This window comes from Phyllobates terribilis, unplaced genomic scaffold, assembly GCF_046119375.1.
Source record: "Phyllobates terribilis strain yellow unplaced genomic scaffold, ASM4611937v1 Scaffold_5__5_contigs__length_657084704, whole genome shotgun sequence".
Taxonomy (NCBI): domain Eukaryota; kingdom Metazoa; phylum Chordata; class Amphibia; order Anura; family Dendrobatidae; genus Phyllobates; species Phyllobates terribilis.
This window is the reverse complement of record NW_027362765.1, coordinates 229,605,448-229,627,301: the sequence shown is the minus strand read 5'-3', so window position 1 is coordinate 229,627,301 and position 21,854 is coordinate 229,605,448. Positions and strand designations below refer to the sequence as shown.

At 45.7% G+C, this 21,854-nt stretch overlaps 1 long non-coding RNA gene across 1 annotated transcript in view; it reads right to left on the bottom strand.

Annotated features, from left to right (window-relative positions):
• Positions 1–19,090, bottom strand: part of LOC141271073 (uncharacterized) — a 228,725-nt gene extending 209,635 nt beyond the window's left edge. The window contains exon 1 of the long non-coding RNA XR_012321820.1: positions 18,236–19,090. This is a non-coding gene — a long non-coding RNA (uncharacterized lncRNA). The remainder of the gene's footprint in view (positions 1–18,235) is intronic.
• Between the last annotated feature and the right edge of the window lie 2,764 nt (positions 19,091–21,854).

The window sequence follows — 21,854 nt, the reverse complement described above, 5'->3', positions numbered from 1 at the left end:
TGCTGAGCAGTGTGGTTTTGGTGCTTTTTATCCTCTCTAGGTTTCTATGTGGAGCCTGAAAAAAATACAAGGAAAAAAAACTCTGTTGCATTTTTAAGAGCAGAATCAAAGCTTTTCTGTACTATTAAAAAAGCATTAAAAATGCGGATTCACATCTGCACCAAAAACAGATCAAATATGAGGGAAAACGCATAAAAGAAAAGCAGCAAATAAGCAATAATCCGAGAAGAATGTTATTGCATCGTGTGGTGTGGACACCTGCAGAAAACGTGCAGAAAAAAGCAGCAAAAAAATGCCGCATTTACACTACATGTGAACACGACCTCAGCATTACTTTGTTACTTTTTTATGGGTTTAATAGAGAAAAAAATATTAATCTTGCCATTTTTTTGCACCATTTACCGATTCCCGCAAATAATCTGATCACTGTGTTGTGCGGGTCGTTACGATTACAGGGACACAAATATGTCCATGTTATTTGCTGATGTGAGGTTTATTATTTTTTAACAAAAAAGTGCAGTAAAATGACATTATTGTAATGTTTTTCATTATTTTTTAGTAATTTTGTAAGGAAAAAAAATCTCTTTATTCTCTCTCTAAAATGCAGGGACATAGAAATACATTGCTATTCACAGATGTGTCTCTATGTACCAGTGTAATCAGCCTGTGGGGTCACTGCCTGTAACACAGATCAACTGTGAAAGGACAAAAAAAAAATTGACTGGCCGTTTGAACAAATGCATTGTAAAAATGTAATTGTTTTACAGTATGTATGTGTGATGTGTGTGTGTTTGTTTACATGTTTATACTATGTATACGCCTGCGTAATGTGTAAATGCATGTATAATATAAAGTATGCACATGCTAATACATCTGTGTGCTTGATGTAAATATGCATGTAAAGGAGTATACACACATGCAAGTGGTGCCTGACAGAGGGGGAAGGAGAGGGGAGATAGACATACTGTAAGTTATGCCCCAGGGCCCCTCACAAGCAGTTTCTGCGCCTACTTTAACCCTAGAACGCATGACCATAAAAATCTACACTTTCACATACCTGGGGCCTTTTAGGCCCGTGTGCAAATAATAAATAAATGACCAACTGGAAATGACAAACAACTATATACCTGAGGAATACCTAGAGTTTCAAAATTCTAACTAAAGAAATCTTGCAGAAAATAGAAAACAATTAACAGGGCTGGCCTGCGAGGCCCCAGGTATGCGTTCTAGGGTTAAGAGAATGTGTCAATTTAAGCATGGTACAAAGGCCATAGGAGAATAGTGGTGGTGTCTGACCCTATCTCCTATGCTGGAATGGTACAAGCTGTAAACTGTGCATACTCCATGCCATGGGCAGTTCACATCCTTTACATTACTACAAGGGGCATCACAGTGCCATGTTTGTGGAGCCCTTCCACACTTTGTCTCTGCTAGTACCTGTTTTGTTGAAAGTAGCTACTGGAACTCATCAACACAGTGGTCCTGGCTTCCTCAACTTCTTCAAGTTCTGGGAAGTACAGAGGCAGCGGTGATGTAGCACAGTGGTGGTATGAGGTGGTCGGTGGCACTGAAGGGTAGAACTAGTCAGCAGACTTGTTTTTACCTGGAAAATAGTTGCAGCAGTTTTCACATGAGTAGGTGGCTAGCTTGGGTGACATCAACTGGAGGGAGAAGATCTTGGTGGACACTGCAGGGGTTAATAATAGTGCCCCAGACTGTGGAGTTTACTCCTCACTTTCCCTCTTCGTTGGCACACCCCATGCCAATTAATGTTAAGGGGCTTTTGCTATTGGCTGAACATCTGTTGAGGGGAGGGTCCCCACTTCTGGCCAATAGATCAGGGTCCTGCCTTCCCAGTTTAAACCCCCCTCCAAAAGGATCAATCCGCCTGTCCCAGCAGCCTGGGTCCTGGATGGCAGCTTTTTTACCCTTCCCTCCCTCATAATTTGATATTTTTTTACAGTTTTCCTGTGAAATACAATTTCACAGCGGCGCATTGAAAATAAAACACAGGTCCATCAAGTCCAACCATTCTCCACCAGTTATACATTTTCTATCTCTAGGTTATTAGATTCCACAATGCCATTTGAAAAGCATCTAGCCCTTCTTTCAATGCTGATAGATTGTCTATAATTACTACCTCTGATTGTCTGGCAATCCACAGACAATCTGCTGTAACTGTAACCAACCCTTTCCAATTTAGATGCCCGAATCATCTTTCCTCTACACATAATTATTGTTCCTTGGTCCTTTGTAAGGTCTTTGGAAGGAATAAGTCATGTGCCAGTCCTTTGTATTGACCACACATTTATTTATACATAAAAATGAGATCCCCTCTAAGCTAAACAAGCCCAACTTTTCCAACCTCTCATCATATGAGATGCCTTCCATGCCTTGTAATAATCTAATTTCCCCATCTTTGAACTAACTTCCCAATATCCTTTTTAGCATGTGGAGCCAAAACTGGATCCCATATTCTAGATATGGCCTCACCGGTGATTTATAGAGGGCTCATAATTAGTGTTGAGCATTCCGATACTGAAATATCGGGTATCGGCCGATATTCGCGGTATCGGAATTCCGATACTTAATTCCGATACTTTTGCAATATCGTATACCGGAATCGGAAGTTCTCATAATGCAATGAGCCATTTTCATTTTATTCAGCCAATGAGGATCCTAAGAAGTGTGGGCACATCCTGTTAGGCATGTAGGCATCTTAACTAATGGCATGGCTGTGATTGGCTGCTGAAATGATGTCATGATGCACTATAAAAGCCGCCGCCGCCATTTTGAGCTCACTCTGCTGTGAATTCAGTTAGGGATAGGACGCTGTTGTTCTGAGGGACAGTTTTAGCTACCTATTTGGTCTATTCTGCTTTACCCAAGCTACTTTATAAATCGCTGTGCCTTGCAGTGCTAGTGCACAGTTCTCTGTGCTGTTCACCGCTTTCTGCAAGGTCTCTGTGTGTGAGTGCAGCTCACCCTGTAGTGTGTGCTTCAACCACGTCTGGTTGTAGTGCACTCAGTGTGTGTCACTGCCTCATACATTGTCCTTTTTTGCCAATTCATAATTTTTCCTGATATCTCCTATTAGTGTGGTGGTTCCATCCGTATTCAGCTAAATTGGTTCCAAACACACTATATAGGATTAGATAGAGAAAATTTTTTGGTCTTGCAGCGCTAGTGCACAGTGCTCTGCATCTGTACTGTTCACCGCTGTCTGCAAGGTCTGGTGTGTGAGTGCAGCTCACCCTGTAGTGTGTGCTTCAACCACGTCTGGTTGTAGTGCACTCAGTGTGTGTCACTGCCTCATACATTGTCCTTGTTTACCAATTCATAATTTTTCCTGATATCTCCTATTAGTGTGGTGGTTCCATCCGTATTCAGCTAAATTGGTTCCAAACACACTATATAGGAGTAGATAGAGAAATTTTTTTGGTCTTGCAGCGCTAGTGCACAGTGCTCTGCATCTGTACTGTTCACCGCTGTCTGCAAGGTCTGGTGTGTGAGTGCAGCTCACCCTGTAGTGTGTGCTTCAACCACGTCCGGTTGTAGTGCACTCAGTGTGTGTCACTGCCTCATACATTGTCCTTTGTTTGCCAATTCATAATTTTTCCTGATATCTCCTATTAGTGTGGTGGTTCCATCCGTATTCAGCTAAATTGGTTCCAAACACACTATATAGGAGTAGATAGAGAAATTTTTTTGGTCTTGCAGCGCTAGTGCACAGTGCTCTGCATCTGTACTGTTCACCGCTGTCTGCAAGGTCTGGTGTGTGAGTGCAGCTCACCCTGTAGTGTGTGCTTCAACCACGTCTGGTTGTAGTGCACTCAGTGTGTGTCACTGCCTCATACATTGTCCTTTTTTGCCAATTCATAATTTTTCCTGATTTCTCCTATTAGTGTGGTGGTTCCATCCGTATTCAGCTAAATTGGTTCCAAACACACTATATAGGAGTAGTTAGAGGAGCCTTTCTGCAGCATTGGGCCCTGCAGCCCCAGCCAGATTAGTATTAGCCTATTTTTTGTAGCCTCATCTATTGCATTGTAGGTTACCTTCCTACATTGTAATAGCTGCAAAAAGTTTGTGATACTATCGTTATTACATCTTTAGGCACATCCAGTGTCTTTTTGTGACCAAAAAAACCTAAATAAAGTTCACCAAACACTCCACTTTACAGTTGTGTAGGCCACATTAGCTCATATTAAAGTCTAGTCCACACTTTATAAAACTAGTGTTTCTTATACCTGTTAGCAGCTGTTCAGGAATAAGCACACTAAGCTCTTAGTACTTTTCTGCCTATCTTTATCAGTCTACCAAGATGAAGAAGGCAGGGAGTAAGGCATGTGGTCGTGGGCGTGGGCGTGGGCATGGAGTTTCTGCAGGGAGAGGACGTGAGGATTCTGTGCCTGCAGGGAGAGGACGTGGGGATTCTGTGCCTGCTGCGGGCACCAGTGACTCAGCATCCCCCAGTTTTACCAGGGAACAGTCCTTTATGCGCAGCTTTGTAGGAGCTAGCCGTACCCCACTGTTGCGGGAGGACCAAATTGAAGCCGTTGTCGGATGGATGGCAGCTAACACATCGACTTCAATTAGTTCCAGATCCTCTCAGGTCCTGACCACTGAAGAGCACCCATCTGTCTCTTCACCACCTGCCAAATTGCCCAGGCAGTCAGAGAGCCCTGGACAGGAGCCATCTCTACTTCTGTTCTCTGAATCTCTTGGCTTGGAAAGAGGGGGCCAGCCAAGCAGAATTCGAGAATTTGAAGAAGAGGTAGTATGCAGTGATGCGCAACCGTTTTGTCTCTCTGAATCTGAAGAGGCGGGTGGGCCAGTGCCTATGGTCAGCAGCACACCTCAGTACGCATCTGATGATGAGACTCAGGTGCCACTTTCTGGTGCGTACTGTGCTGTCGAGACTACCCAGGAGAAGCAGTTGTTTGAAGAGGGTGGTGTAGATGATGAGGTCCTTGACCCATCATGGCGTGAGGGACAGGAAGGTGGTGGGAGCAGCTCTGAGGAAGAGATTCCCCGAACAGCCCAAAAAGGAGGGAGAGGGAGGGGGCAGACTTGGTTGCCTGTAGCCTCCACTTCGGCACCCATTAGGAGCATGGCTCTTCCAAAATCCAAAGCGGGCGCTCCCAAGACTTGCAGTGCCTGGTCCTTTTTTGACACAGTTGCAGATGACATTTGCTTTGTCAAATGCAAGCTGTGTAATCAGAAGGTGAAAAGAGGGAAAAGTGTCAGCAACCTCAATACCACAAATATGTGGAAACATGTGCGGACCAAGCACGTGGTGGAGTTACAAAAACACACTGAAGACCTAGGCCAACCTACAGCGCCACCTACCACCTCTTCAGCTCGTGTTGTAGCCTCTTCCTCCAGCTCACACACAGCTGGTTCGGCTTCCTCACAGGATCGCCATGGAAGAATCTCTGGCACTGTTGTACAGAGACACAGTGTAATTCCACCCACAGCACCACTTTCCCAGTCATCCTCACACTCCCAGGCCAGTCTACAGCCATCGTTAGCACAGGCATGGGAGAAAAGGCGCCCATACTCGGCAAACCACCCCCGAGCACCGGCTCTGAATGCTGGCATTGCTAAACTACTGGCCCTTGAAATGCTATCATTCAGGCTGGTGGAGACTGACACATTCCGTAACTTTATGGCATTGGCAGTCCCACAATACAACGTGCCCAGCCGCTTTTATTTCAGCAGGCAAGCCGTCCCTGCCCTGCAACATCATGTGGAGGGAAAAATTAAACATGCGCTACAAAACGCCGTCAGTAGCAAGGTCCACCTGACCACCGATGCGTGGACCAGTAAGCATGGACAGGGATGATACCTTTCCCTCACTGCCCATTGGGTAAATGTTGTGGAGCTGGGTACAAATCTTGAGAGTGGCGCTGTACGTGTTCTGCCAACTCCAAGGATTGCAGGAATCCAGTCTGTACACATTGACTCCTCCTCATACTCCAGTTCCTCTGAATCAGCGCTGCAGGAGCCGTCACGGTCTACCTCCACATCGACCCGTGAACGGTTACCTGTTATGATGACTGATATGAGCACAGCCGTGGCCAAACGTCAACAGGCCGTATTAAAATTAATTTCTTTGGGGAATCGAAGCCACACAGCGCAGGAGCTCTGGAATGCCATCAAGCAGCAGAGCGACGTGTGGTTTGTGCCAGCGAATCTCCAGCCAGGCATGGTAGTGTGTGACAATGGCCGAAATCTGGTGGCAGCTCTGGGCCTAGGCAACCTCACTCACATCCCATGTCTGGCACATGTGCTCAACTTGGTCGTACAGAGTTTTTTGAGGGACTATCCAGATCTTGATGCACTGCTTCACAAGGTCCGCATAGAGTGCTCTCACTTGCGGCGTTCCAGCAATGCAAGATCACGCATTGCAGCTCTGCAGCGCCGATTACGTCTTCCGGAACATCGCATCATATGTGACCTACCCACCAGGTGGAATTCAACGTTACATATGTTGGAGTGGTTGTGTGAGCAGCAGGCAGCAGTAATGGAGTACCAGCTGCAGCAGGCGCAAACAAGTCGCAGTGCGCGCCGTTCACACTTCACCACCACTGAGTGGGCCTCTATGAAGGACATTTGCCACGTTTTGCGTGCCTTCGATTATTCCACGCGGATGGCGAGTGCAGATGATGCACTAGTCAGCATGACTATCCCCCTTATCTGCCTGCTTGAAAAAACACTGCAAGCACTAAGGGATGAGGTTTTGGAAGAGGTGGAGGATGAGGAGTCACAAATGCCATCTGCTTCTCTACAGTCTGCGCAACGTGGTTCCTCACAAAGGCCTAGGCAGGGGACAATTTGTGAGGAGGATGAGGAGGAGTCAATGGATGAGGAAGACATCTGTCCAGAGGAGGGAGGTACACAATGCTCTAGTAGTCAGTATCTAGAGCGAGGGTGGGGTGATGCAGAGCAGGCAGAGATCACGCCTCAAGCAGGGGACAGCGTTTCTTGGCCAGTTGGCAGTCTGCAGCACATGGTTGATTTCATGCTGCAGTGCCTGAGAAACGACCGCCGCATCGCCCACATTCTCAACACGGCTGATTATTGGGTGTCCACCCTCCTAGATCCTCGCTACCGGGACAACTTACAAAGCCTCATAACACCGTTGAACCGGGAGCGTAAAATGCGGGAGTACCAAGACGCACTGGTGCATTCCATCATGTTCTCCATTCCAACCGAGAGCAGTGCTGCTAGTGCTTTACAAAGCAGCTCAGTGCGTCGAGGCAGTGGAGGAAGCTCTGCACAAAGAGGGAGCAGAAGCAGCGCCTCAGCACAAGGCAAGACCAGTATGGTCGAAATGTGGCAAAGTTTTGTGTCCCCGCCGCCACAAACGTCTACACCATCACAGACGGCTCCAGTCAGCAGGAGGCAACGTTTCCGTCAGATGGTGACAGACTACATGTCTTGCCCTCTTAGTGTACTCCCAGATGTCTCTTCTCCCTTCAAGTTTTGGGTCTGTAAGCTGGATACATGGCCAGAGCTTAGTCAGTATGCATTGAAGGTGCTACCTTGCCCTACTGCTAGTGTATTATCGGAACGCGTCTTTAGTGCCGCAGGTGGTGTACTAACAGAACGTCGCATGCGACTATCCTCCGATAACGTTGACCGGCTTACTTTTCTCAAAATGAACAAGGCCTGGATCTCTCATGAATTTGCCAGTCCTCTTCCAGAATAAATAATTGGTTGGCAACAGTATCCAGGTCTCCTGTTCTGTTCATGTTTCTACCACCTGAACTGTAATCCCTGAGCTCCAACACCGCCAGTTGGCGCTCGGAAGTGCCGTCTGCACAGTCAACACTTGCTGCCATGTTATTGGGGTTCAGTAACGTCAGCTGTTCCCCTGCTGTGCGGACGGCAATTTCTCCTGCTCTGTCCACATTCTCAGTACTACAGATTTTAAAGTTGCTCCAATTACACCTCTGGCTCCTCTGTTTTCAGTATTATCCCTGAGCTCCAACACCGCCAGTTGGCGCTCGGAAGTGCCGTCTGCACAGTCAACACTTGCTGCCGTGTCATTGGGGTTCAGTAACGTCAGCTGTTCCCCTGCTGTGCGGACGGCAATTTCTCCTGCTCTGTCCACATCCACTGTACTACTGATTTAAAACCTCCTCCAAATACACCTCTGGCTCCTCTGTTTTCAGTATTATCTCTGAGCTCCAACACCGCCAGTTGGCGCTCGGAAGTGCCGTCTGCACAGTCAACACTTGCTGCCGTGTTATTGGGGTTCAGTAACGTCAGCTGTTCCCCTGCTGTGCGGACGGCAATTTCTCCTGCTCTGTCCACATCCACTGTACTACTGATTTAAAACCTCCTCCAAATACACCTCTGGCTCCTCTGTTTTCAGTATTATCCCTGAGCTCCAACACCGCCAGTTGGCGCTCGGAAGTGCTGTCTGCACAGTCAACACTTGCTGCCATGTTATTGGGGTTCAGTAACGTCAGCTGTTCCCCTGCTGTGCGGACGGCAATTTCTCCTGCTCTGTCCACATTCTCACTACTACAGATTTTAAAGTTGCTCCAATTACACCTCTGGCTCCTCTGTTTTCGGTATTATCCCTGAGCTCCAACACTGCCAGTTGGCGCTCGGAAGTGCCGTCTGCACAGTCAACACTTGCTGCCGTGTTATTGGGGTTCAGTAACGTCAGCTGTTCCCCTGCTGTGCAGACGGCAATTTCTCCTGCTCTGTCCACATCCACTGTACTACTGATTTAAAACCTCCTCCAAATACACCTCTGGCTCCTCTGTTTTCAGTATTATCCCTGAGCTCCAACACCGCCAGTTGGCGCTCGGAAGTGCCGTCTGCACAGTCAACACTTGCTGCCGTGTCATTGGGGTTCAGTAACGTCAGCTGTTCCCCTGCTGTGCGGACGTCAATTTCTCCTGCTCTGTCCACATTCTCACTACTACAGATTTTAAAGTTGCTCCAATTACACTTCTGGCTCCTCTGTTTTCAGTATTATCCCTGAGCTCCAACACTGCCAGTTGGCGCTCGGAAGTGCCGTCTGCACAGTCAACACTTGCTGCCGTGTTATTGGGGTTCAGTAACGTCAGCTGTTCCCCTGCTGTGCGAGCGGCAATTTCTCCTGCTCTGTCAACATCCACTGTACTACTGATTTAAAACCTCCTCCAAATACACCTCTGGCTCCTCTGTTTTCAGTATTATCCCTGAGCTCCAACACCGCCAGTTGGCGCTCGGAAGTGCCGTCTGCACAGTCAACACTTGCTGCCATGTTATTGGGGTTCAGTAACGTCAGCTGTTCCCCTGCTGTGCGGACGGCAATTTCTCCTGCTCTGTCCACATTCTCACTACTACAGATTTTAAAGTTGCTCCAATTACACCTCTGGCTCCTCTGTTTTCAGTATTATCCCTGAGCTCCAACACCACCAGTTGGCGCTCGGAAGTGCCGTCTGCACAGTCAACACTTGCTGCCGTGTTATTGGGGTTCGGTAACGTCAGCTGTTCCCCTGCTGTGCGGACGGCAATTTCTCCTGCTCTGTCCACATCCACTGTACTACTGATTTAAAACCTCCTCCAAATACACCTCTGGCTCCTCTATTTTCAGTATTATCCCTGAGCTCCAACACCGCCAGTTGGCGCTCGGAAGTGCCGTCTGCACAGTCAACACTTGCTGCCATGTTATTGGGGTTCAGTAACGTCAGCTGTTCCCCTGCTGTGCGGACGGCAATTTCTCCTGCTCTGTCCACATTCTCACTACTACAGATTTTAAAGTTTCTCCAATTACACCTCTGGCTCCTCTGTTTTCAGTATTATCCCTGAGCTCCAACACCGCCAGTTGGCACTCGGAAGTGCCGTCTGCACAGTCAACACTTGCTGCCGTGTTATTGGGGTTCGGTAACGTCAGCTGTTCCCCTGCTGTGCGGACGGCAATTTCTCCTGCTCTGTCCACATCCACTGTACTACTGATTTAAAATCTCCTCCAAATACACCTCTGGCTCCTCTGTTTTCAGTATTATCCCTGAGCTCCAACACCGCCAGTTGGCGCTCGGAAGTGTCGTCTGCACAGTCAACACTTGCTGCCATGTTATTGGGGTTCAGTAACGTCAGCTGTTCCCCTGCTGTGCGGACGGCAATTTCTCCTGCTCTGTCCACATTCTCACTACTACAGATTTTAAAGTTGCTCCAATTACACCTCTGGCTCCTCTGTTTTTAGTATTTACCCTGGGCTCCAATACCGCTAGTTGCTGCTCAGAAGTGTCGTCTGCACAGTCAACGCTTGCTCCAGTGTTATTGGGGTTCAGTAACGTCAGCTGTTCCCCTGCTGTGTGTCCGGCAAATTCTCCTGCTTTGTCCACATCCACTGTACTACTGATTTAAAACTTGCTCCAATTACACCTCTGGCTCCACTCTGTTTTTAGTATTTACCCTGGGTTCCAGCACCGCCAGCTGGTTCTCGGCAGTGCCTTTGGATTAGGTGCCTCCTTCTCGGTATCCAAGTTCCACCAACGTCTGCTGGTCCTTGGTAGGGCTTTCTGGCACAGGTACCTCCTGCTTAGTAACTGAGTTCCAGTACCGTCAGCTGGTCTTCGGCAGTTCCATTGGCTCTTGTACCTTCTGCTACCCATGGGTACTCCCTCCTGCCCAGCCTGGTTCCAGCACGCCAGCTGTTTCCGGGTAGTGTCAACGTCACTTTGCCTCCAATGCGTTGTCCTGTCATGTTGCGATCGGGTTAGCCGACTCTATGGTGCCTGCAGTTTAGGTGACTCCTATGTGGGCTGCAGGATCTGGCAATGAAGGCTGGTTCCATAGTGCCAATAGGACAAGCACCCCCTGTAGGACTGTGGGTTTTGGTAACTGCGGCCGGCTCGTGGCCTTGAACTTTTTTTTACATGGGTACCTTCTGCTGCCCATCCGGGTTCCAGTACCGTCAGCTGGTACTCGGCAGTGCCTTTGGATTAGGTGCCTCCTTCTCGGTATCCAAGTTCCACCAACGTCTGCTGGTCCTTAGTAGTGCTTTCTGGCACAGGTACCTCCTGCTTAGTAACCGAGTTCCAGTACCGTCAGCTGGTCTTCGGCAGTTCCATTGGCTCTTGTACCTTCTGCTGCCCATCCGGGTTCCAGTACCGTCAGCTGGTCCTCGGTAGTTCCATTTGCTCTTGTACCTTCTACTACCCATCCGGGTTCCAGTACCGTCAGCTGGTTCTCGGCAGTGACTTTGGCATGGGTACTCCCTCCTGCCCAGCCTGGTTCCAGCATGCCAGCTCTTTCCGAGTAGTGTCAACGTCACTTTGCCTCCAATGCGTTGTCCTGTCGTGTTGCGGTCGGGTTAGCCGACTCTATGGTGCCTGCAGTTTAAGTGACTCCTTTGTGGGCTGTGGGATCTGGCAATGAAGGCTGGTTCCATAGTGCCAATAGGACAAGCACCCCCTGTAGGACTGTGGGTTTTGGTAACTGTGGCCGGCTCGCGGCCTTGAACTTTTTTTTACATGGTTATCTTCTGCTACCCATCCGGGTTCCAGTACCGTCAGCTGGTTCTCGGCAGTGCCTTTGGATTAGGTGCCTCCTTCTCGGTATCCAAGTTCCACCAACGTCTGCTGGTCCTTGGTAGTGCTTTCTGGCACAGGTACCTCCTGCTTAGTAACCGAGTTCCAGTACCGTCAGCTGGTCTTCGGCAGTTCCATTGGCTCTTGTACCTTCTGCTGCCCATTCGGGTTCCAGTACCGTCAGCTGGTCCTCGGTAGTTCCATTTGCTCTTGTACCTTCTACTACCCATCCGGGTTCCAGTACCGTCAGCTGGTTCTCGGCAGTGACTTTGGCATGGGTACTCCCTCCTGCCCAGCCTGGTTCCAGCACGCCAGCTGTTTCCGGGTAGTGTCAACGTCACTTTGCCTCCAATGCGTTGTCCTGTCGTGTTGCGATCGGGTTAGCCGACTCTATGGTGCCTGCAGTTTAGGTAACTCCTATGTGGGCTGCAGGATCTGGCAATGAAGGCTGGTTCCATAGTGCCAATAGGACAAGCACCCCCTGTAGGACTGTGGGTTTTGGTAACTGCGGCCGGCTCGTGGCCTTGAACTTTTTTTTACATGGGTACCTTCTGCTGCCCATCCGGGTTCCAGTACCGTCAGCTGGTACTCGGCAGTGCCTTTGGATTAGGTGCCTCCTTCTCGGTATCCAAGTTCCACCAACGTCTGCTGGTCCTTAGTAGTGCTTTCTGGCACAGGTACCTCCTGCTTAGTAACCGAGTTCCAGTACCGTCAGCTGGTCTTCGGCAGTTCCATTGGCTCTTGTACCTTCTGCTGCCCATCCGGGTTCCAGTACCGTCAGCTGGTCCTCGGTAGTTCCATTTGCTCTTGTACCTTCTACTACCCATCCGGGTTCCAGTACCGTCAGCTGGTTCTCGGCAGTGACTTTGGCATGGGTACTCCCTCCTGCCCAGCCTGGTTCCAGCACGCCAGCTGTTTCCGAGTAGTGTCAACGTCACTTTGCCTCCAATGCGTTGTCCTGTCGTGTTGCGGTCGGGTTAGCCGACTCTATGGTGCCTGCAGTTTAAGTGACTCCTATGTGGGCTGCGGGATCTGGCAATGAAGGCTGGTTCCATAGTGCCAATAGGACAAGCACCCCCTGTAGGACTGTGGGTTTTGGTAACTGCGGCCGGCTCGCGGCCTTGAACTTTTTTTTACATGGTTATCTTCTGCTACCCATCCGGGTTCCAGTACCGTCAGCTGGTTCTCGGCAGTGCCTTTGGATTAGGTGCCTCCTTCTCGGTATCCAAGTTCCACCAACGTCTGCTGGTCCTTGGTAGTGCTTTCTGGCACAGGTACCTCCTGCTTAGTAACCGAGTTCCAGTACCGTCAGCTGGTCTTCGGCAGTTCCATTGGCTCTTGTACCTTCTGCTACCCATCCGGGTTCCAGTACCGTCAGCTGGTCCTCGGTAGTTCCTCAGCTTTCTTGTACCTTCTGCTACATTTCCAAGTTCAAGCTTTTTGAAATGGTTCTTGGTAATCACTCTAGATCTCCCTGACGAGGACCCTGAAGACGAGGACCCTGAAGACCAACCCTAAGAAGACGAGGACCCCGAAGACGACGACCCTGAAGATGAGGACCCTGAAGACCACCCCGAAGAAGACGAGGACCCTGAAGACCACCCCGAAGAAGACGAGGACCCTGAAGACCACCCAGAAGAAGACGAGGACCCTGAAGACGAGGACCCAGAAGACCAACCCGAAGAAGACGAGGACCCCGAAGACGAGGACCCCCGAAGACGACGACCCTGAAGACCACCCCGAAGAAGATCAAGAAGATGACCCTGAAGAAGTTGACCAAGAGGACAAAGAAGAGAAGACAAGCACCAAGATACAGAAGAACAAGAGACAGAAAACCAAGAAGCAGAAATACAAGAAGCTGCAGAACAAAAAGCGGAAGAACATTAAGCATAAGACTAAAAATCAGAGCAAAAGATAATATCTAAATTATAAGCAGAAGATGACTAAACAGTGTATGGGGGTGAGTCCGTTCCTCCTCGTGGTGCCCCTGGAAAAGACCTGCTGCTGCAGGCCAAACTGAACGCGGACAAATCCTGTTGTAAATCTTTTGTGACGGGCAGAACGAAAGGTGCAATGTCCAACCTTTTATAGATAACAACTACAGGAATGCCTGCCACAAATAAGAATATGATGAAGAAGAAGAATATAAAGAAGATGAAGAAGTAGAATATGAAGAATGTAAAAAAAAGAATAATACGAAGAAGGTGAAGAAGAAGAAGATGCAGAAGGTGAAGAAGAAGTGGATGAAAAAGATGCTGAGGATGATGAAGGAGAAAGTGTGGGAGAAGTAAAAAAGGTGAAGAGCATGGAAGTAGTGAAACATAAATATCTGACAAAATATAAAAATACTTAACATAGTCAATATTTCCGTAACTCAGAACGTCTTAAAAAAAATATTAATTCCTGCTATTCCATTTGATTGGGCTAAACCTCTATGCCTTTATTGTCTCCCCCACCTCCCCCAATACATTCTACATTATTCTTAGTTGTTTTCCTTCATGTAGAATTAACCTACAAGGAAAGAAAGGGTTTATTTTCATTCCGATATTTGTGTCCCACTGACTTGCATTGGTTTCCGGTATCGGAATCGGCGATATCCGATACTTTTTCGGTATCGGTCCGATCCAATCCGATCCGATATTTCCCGATATCGGAAGGTATCGCTCAACACTACTCATAATACTATATGTCCATATCTTATTCCTGGGCATGAGGCACAAGAGGCATTCCATGGTTTTCACGTCAGTCCAGAGCCTCTCATCTAGCCAAATCAGTTCTCATACTTTGCACTGATGAGGGCCAACAGCCCAAAACACTGTGTCTGCAAATTGAGATTCTGATTTGGCTTTTATCCTAAGTCATATTGCACGACTTGGGTTGATTGTGACTTGTAGAGGATTGCTGTTTCCAATAGGTGGCGCTATAGAGATCAAGTCCTCTTTTTCTCTGAAGAGGCAATTTGCACATCTGTATAGTGTGCCAACATTTACAGCAATCATTATTCGAGTTGCTTTCCTATTCTGATTGGAACATTTGCTCCCTCTAGTGGCTAACAGAGGAAAAAATATTCACATTTTTTAAAAACTGAAAACAATTCAAATTTTTGTTTTAAATACCACGTTGTACAAATTTTTAGTGCTTATTAATTATACGGTTTTCTAATTAAGAAAAATAATTTTTGATGATACATTCTTTTTAATGATAATAGGTCCCTCAAGTCAAAAAATCATTTAAGTTCATTATGCTGAAAAGTATTACTAATACCCAAGATATAAAACAGAGGTTTGTTGCAGCAGGGTTTACATGCAATTCTAATATATTCACCTAAGCAGTCAGTAAATGTAGTGTACAATGAATTTCTATCAAATGTATTATTTATAGTGGGCACAAATCATAAGCGGAGTTTCCTTGAAATGTTAGATCAGGGCGCCATCTTGTGTTTAAATGCTAACAGAACAAGTTTAAGATGAAACAGTATAACATTAGTTCTGTACATTATTTAATACTTGCCGCAATTTGGGAAGTAAGGGGTCAAAAAAAAAAAAAAAGGAAGAAAGATCCCCATTGGTAGACTTATTTTTCACATATGGGTTCTATCCAGGTTTCTCATAGATAGAACTCGTCCCTAGTATAGTTAATAGGGCTGCTCACATGTGAATATTTTCTCTTTTTGCGGACTAAGTAGTCCATGCAAAATTATGGAGACATGTTCAATAATAATCCGAGTGTCAGATTAAAACCAGTAATGCCGGTCTATGGGTCGAGGACTGCTAGATAGGAGAAGGTAGAGAAACTTTTTTTCATCTGAGAAAAACTGATGAAACTCGGGCAAAACTGATTAAAATCTGATGAAATTCTGAACAAAATCCCTGATAAAACTAGGACCATTTTTCTCATACAAAAAAAAAAATGAATATCTGAATGAACCCGTAATTACATCACGCAACGTTATGCTGGAGTTCTCTGCAGATGAGGGCTTCTAATAGGCTTGTATATGTAAAGCGTGGGGCAGGGAGATGGTGGCTTTTTGCGCCTAACAGTGCTGAAATGGAGATGTGTCAAAGGATGCACCTTCAGTTTAAAATTGATCTGGCGCCAGCAGGCCTCCTCCTCCGCAGGCCCAGACATTAAATCAGTGTTTACGCGGTAGGATTGGTTTGGGACGTGCAGTAGAGAATGGATCAGTTGTGGAGCCAGTAGTATGGCCATTTCTCATTGCTGAAGATTGTATCTGCAGTATATACACTGTGTTCCAACTTATTATGCAAATAATATTTTCTCAGATTTTCCCAAATTACCTATATGAATTGCAGTCATTGTAATTTTCCAGTCAAATAACTATTAGAGTACAATTGAAAGGTTTTTGTACAAACTGCCTATGATAACAGTATATTTTTTAAAAAATAAAAAACTCAAACTGCACTCAAAATGCATGTTCCAAATTATTATGCACAGCAGAGTTTTCAACCTTTTCATTTTAATAAAGAACAAAAAAATGGTCATTTTTGAAATTATAAGCATTAGCAGGTTATTACAAACTGAAATCAAACAGTTTTCAACTCAAAACTTTATTCTAGGTGATGTTACATTTGCACATAGGACCCCTTGTTCGAAAGGAGCTTCTGAACTCTCTCGTCCATTGAATTTGTCAGGTTTTGGATGGTTTCTGCTTCAATTGTTTTGCATGAGGACAGAATACTCTCCCAGAGCTGTTGCTTAGATGTGAACTGCCTCCCGCCATCATAGACACTCCTTTTGATGATGCTCCAGAGGTTCTGAATGGGGTAGAGGTCAGGGGAGCATGGGTGCCACACCATAAGTTTGTCCCCTTTTATGCCCATAGCAGCCAGAGATGCAGATGTGTTATGTGCAGCATGAGACGGGGCATTATCATGCATGAAATGATCTCAATGGTCCAGATGGATGGAGTGGAGGATGGCTGGTTGATGGACACCCCATGCAAACACGGCTACGGCGCTAACAAGGAGGAGGTGGAGTAATGTTTTGGGCTGGAATCATGGGGAGAGAGATTGTCGGCCCCTTTAGGATCCCTGAAGGGGTAAAGATGAACTCCATAATGTATGTTGAGTTTCTCAAACAGCACTTCCTTCCGTGGTTCAAGAAGAAGAACCGTGCATTCCGCAGCAAGATCATTTTCATGCATGATAATGCCCCGTCTCATGCTGCACATAACACATCTGCATCTCTGGCTGCTATGGGCATAAAAGGGGACAAACTTATGGTGTTGCACCCATGCTCCCCTGACCTCAACCCCATTGAGAACCTCTGGAGCATCATCAAATGTGCAAATGTAACATCACCTAGAATAAAGTTTTGAGTTGAAAACTGTTTGATTTCAGTTTGTAATAACCTGCTAATGCTTATAATTTCAAAAATGACCATTTTTTTGTTCTTTATTAAAATGAAAAGGTTGAAAACTCTGCTGTGCATAATAATTTGGAACATGCATTTTGAGTGCAGTTTGAGTTTTTTATTTTTTTTAAATTACACTGTTATCATAGGCAGTTTGTACAAAAACCTTTCAATTGTACTCTAATAGTTTATTTGACTGGAAAATTACAATGACTGCAATTCATATAGGTAATTTGGGAAAATCTGAGAAAATATTATTTGCATAATAATTTGGAACACAGTGTACAGGCAGCAGCTCCCTCACTTTATGAGGCAAGTGTTGCGTCCCCATTTAAAGGGAACCTGCCCCCAGTTTTATACCTTCTAAACCTTGCCTATAATATTATAAGGCATAACAATGAGGTTCATCATACCTCCCAACTTTTATAGAACAGAAAGAGGGTCAAACCGCGCCATTGGCCACACCCATTTACCATTTCTTTCTACCCTGGCAAGAGGAGATGTCAGAGGGACATTGAGCAGGTGCCCGAGACTACAGTGCATAGTAGACCCAAATCCAGGACAGTTGGGACTAGAGATGAATGGATCGATTCACGGGACTCTGGTCCAGTGTCCAGCTCAGTGGTGCCTGGCAGCTTGACAGGAGACTCGCGAACCTCTTACCTTTTGGCGTCCCTGGCGCGGCTTATGATCACCCATAGCTGGCGCGACGTCATCTGTGCATCCTGCTCATCTCTAGTTGGGACCTGAGGATTTATTTTTTGTTCCTTCAGTCGTAGCAACCAGAACTATCATTTTCATATAAGCTTCATTATATGACATCTTGCTTTTGTGTGTCTGTAAAGTAGTTTTCACATGTTGCATATATTGCATTTTTGTTTTCCCACATGTGCCCACAGCAAACAACCCAATAACCATCTGGTTTTTGCTGTACTTTTATTTTTTAGGCTTTTTCCCTTTAATTTAATGCTTTTTTTGGTGGAGATGTGAAGCAACATTTTAAAATGTGTTTTTTAGGATACAGAAAAGTTTTGATTCTGCAATTTAAAAAAAAAAAGTAGCTGTACTTTACTTTTTTTTGCTTCACATAAAAGCATCTAGAGCAGTGGTTCTTAACCTTGTTTGAGGTACCGAACCCACCAGTTTCAAATGCACATTCACCGAACCCTCCTTTATTGATAAATCAAATATGATTTTTTTCCAAATTCAAGACATAGGTATATGTTTTTTACTGGTACACAAAATGAACCGTGCATGAACATCACCTTGATCAAAGAACAAAACCAACACAGTGCATGAACTCACAACAAATTACATACCTGCAAATCAGTGTGACTTCTGCTGTTGTTTTTGAGAGACCAGTTCAGATATATGTGGCTTCACCTTGGCAAGTGCTACTCTCATGTCATTTTCACAGCAAAGTCTGTTCCTTTTCTTTGTTTTTATGTCCAGAATCCTCAAAAAGGATTGTTTGCAGAGATATGTTGTAAAAAATGGTATAAAAAATTCCAGGGTTTTCTTAGCAATAATTGGGTACTTTTCCAACTGTCGACACCAAAACGTTGAGAGTGTTGTTGTTCTGAAGAGTTGCTGTTGAACCTGGCTCTGCTGAATTTCAATGATTTCGTCGAGGTATTCATAATTGACATCTGGTGTCTCAACAGCAAACGTGAACGGCTGTCTCACTCATGCTGAATATGACTCTCTTGTAGGGAAATATCCGTCGAGAGACTTTGCAAGCTCATCTAAGTGCGTGGCAATTGTTTGCTTCAGTTCCATGGATACAGAAATGTCTCCGATTCCAGACACATCTTCGATCTTACTTACACAGTCGTCCAGAAGGGGAAAGTTTGCGAAGTTATTGTTCTCTGTTCGTCATTTCCATAAGAGTAGTTTTTTTTGAAAAGCCTTCAGGTTTTCTTCTGCTTCCATGATGTTGACTCCACCACCCTGCATCTGCTGATTGAGATGATTTAGAGCTGCAAATATATCAGCCATGTACGCTAAAATGAGAATGAACTCAGGATTTTTGAAGCAATCTGCATGACAATGTTGGTGCTCTTGCAAAAACAGGGCTAATTCCACACGCATGGCAAAAACACGATTCAGCACTTGTCCCCGGGATAACCACCGAACATTAGAATGGTACAGGAGTACCTCGAATTCAGAGCCTATTTCTTTACACAGCTCACTGAAGATGCGGTGCCTCAGAGGACTATTTCGCACATAGTTCACACATTCCACTACAGTTTTTAATACTTCTGACATTTTTGGAGGTAAGGTTTTTGTTGCCAACGCATGCCTGTGCAGAATACAATGCGTAACAATGATGTGTTACTAGCGCACCAAAACCAGACTTTCTTCCCAGCATGACTGGAGCTCCGTCCGTACAAACTGCAGAAACCATATCCCATGAAAGATTGTTGTCTCTGAGGAAGTCATCCACAAGCTTCTTCACATCGGCTGCCTTAGTTTTTGTAAGAGGCTTACAAAATAAAAACTCTTCTTTTATCATGTTGTCTTTCACATAGCGCATGAAAGCAGCAAACTGGCTTAGATTAGAAACGTCTGTGGTCTCGTCAAGTTGAAGGCTGAATTTTGCCGGACTTGAAATTAGATCTGCGACTACTTGAGCCAAGATGTCTTTACTCATGCACTCTATTCTGTCACTGATGGTGTCATTTGAAAGAGGAATTTGGGATAGTTTACCTTCGGCCGCTGTTCCGAGTATCAGATTCGCCATCTTTAACTCTGCTGGTTTTATGAGTGTTTCACCGATGGTGTGCGGCTTGCCCTGCTTTGCGATCAGGTAAGCAACTTCGTACGATGCGGTGAGGATCGGTTTGTTCACGGGTACAAATCCAAGAGCAGGCAGACTGGCCCTTTCATCAAATCTGGCTCTTTTCATCTTGAATTCAGCAAGCGTTGTGTTCTTGTATTCCTCATCTCCATGCAGCTTCAAGAAGTGTTCCTTCAGTTTTGCCGGTGCGAGACTAGAGTTGCTCAACTTGGCATTGCAAATAATGCAGATAGAATGCTGACTCCCATCACGTTCCGTGATACATGTGAATCCATGTTGTACATATTCGTCCGACCCCTTTTCATTTTTTGCTCGACATAGTTAGTATGGATTAAAATATTAAGAAAGAAACCACACAACGTACGACTACGACAGTCACACGGTGACTACTGAGCACACTAAATTCCCCGCAGCACTGATTGGCCAATTAATGTAACGTGATCATCTGCAGCAAGTGATGGCCAAGCGGGGCACGTCATCACGAATTTACTTAATGATTCGGGTGTGTCTTGACCTCCGTGGCGGAGGCTCCGCCGAACCCCTGAGACCGACTCACCAAACCCCTAGGGTTCGATAGAACCCCGGTTAAGAACCACTGATCTAGAGAAAAAAAAAGCACCAGAACTGCAAAGTTAAGTCCAAGGAACAGTGTTAAAATAACACTGTTGATTTATTCATTGATCGCAGTAAGGCTCAGCTCACATTTATCCAGCGCTGTGCGCTGAGCACTTACACCAGGGTTTCCATGTAAATCTCTGAAATACGTGATTCAGACAGAACTCCCAGCGGAAGATTCCCTATAATGGAGGCAGATTGAGACACTGGATGCCACCTGACCTGTGATCCGGCAGTGTCGTTTTTTTTAGGCATGCATAACAGTGTGACCGGCCACAGTTTTGTGCACCTTTGAAAAGCCAGATACCGCCAAATGGAATCCAAAGTAACTGTACTGCCCCATTAGTGAATGGCTCCCTCAGGGGTTTCATCCGAATCCCGTATTTAGCAGATTTAGATGTAAACCCCAATGGGGGTGTGTTACTCCAGAAGCACGAGCGGGGCACACTGTACGGGCACTACATCAGCATATTTACTTTTTCACTTAGCCACATCCATTGTTGATCGTTTCTGAAAAACACCCGAGGAGTCAAATCACTACAACTGTAGATAAAATTCCCAGAGATAATTTTCAAATTAGGGTCAATTGAGGGGGATTCTGCACTTTTGGCACTTAGGGGCTCTTTGCAGATTCCATATAACCTATTACACGAAAATGTATTCTTACAGAGTCAAATAGCGCTCGTCCCTCCAGAGTCTCGCCATGTGGCCAGACTGTACTGTACAGTCACTTATTGGGTATTGCCTAGTTCAAGACATTGTGTAACAAATAAAGTGGTAATTTTTACCTATTTCTCGCTGTGAAAATGTAAAATCCAGGACTAAATTATTATAGTGTTCAAAATTTATTTTTTTCTTTACTGCTCAAGGATATAAAATTTTGTGAAACACATAGTGTCAATATGATCACTGCACCCCTAGATGATTTCATTAAGAGATGGATTATAAAATGGGTTACTGCTATCCTGACATGTCACCTGTAAACCATTCTAATCAAATCTGCGCTCCTTCCCTTCTGAGCTTTCCACTGTTCCTAAAAAGTAGTTCACCATCTACTCCAGACAATTTTGCACTCCAAAAGTCAAATGGCACTCCTTATGTTCCGAGCCCTGCCATGCACCAAAACAGTACACAGATACCCCATATGTGGTGGAAAACTGCTCAGGAGAAATTGCACAACGCATTGTATGGATCAGTTTTTTCCCGTTACTCTTGTAAAATTGAAAAATTTGGGGCTAACAGCATTTTTGTGCTACAAAATGATTTTATTTGCACAGCTCAACGTTCTAAATGTCTGGGAAGCACCTGAGTGCTCACAACACATGTAGCTAAAATTCCTTGAGGGGTCTAGTTTCCAAAATGGGGTCACTTGTGGGGAGTTTCTACTGTTTAGGCACATCAGGGGCCCGCCAAATGCTTTCAAAAAGTAAAAAACAGTGCTCCTTCCCTTCAGAGCCCTGTCGGGCACCCAAACAGTGGATTTCCATAACAAAATTGGGGGCGAAAGTAACATTTTGTTGTTC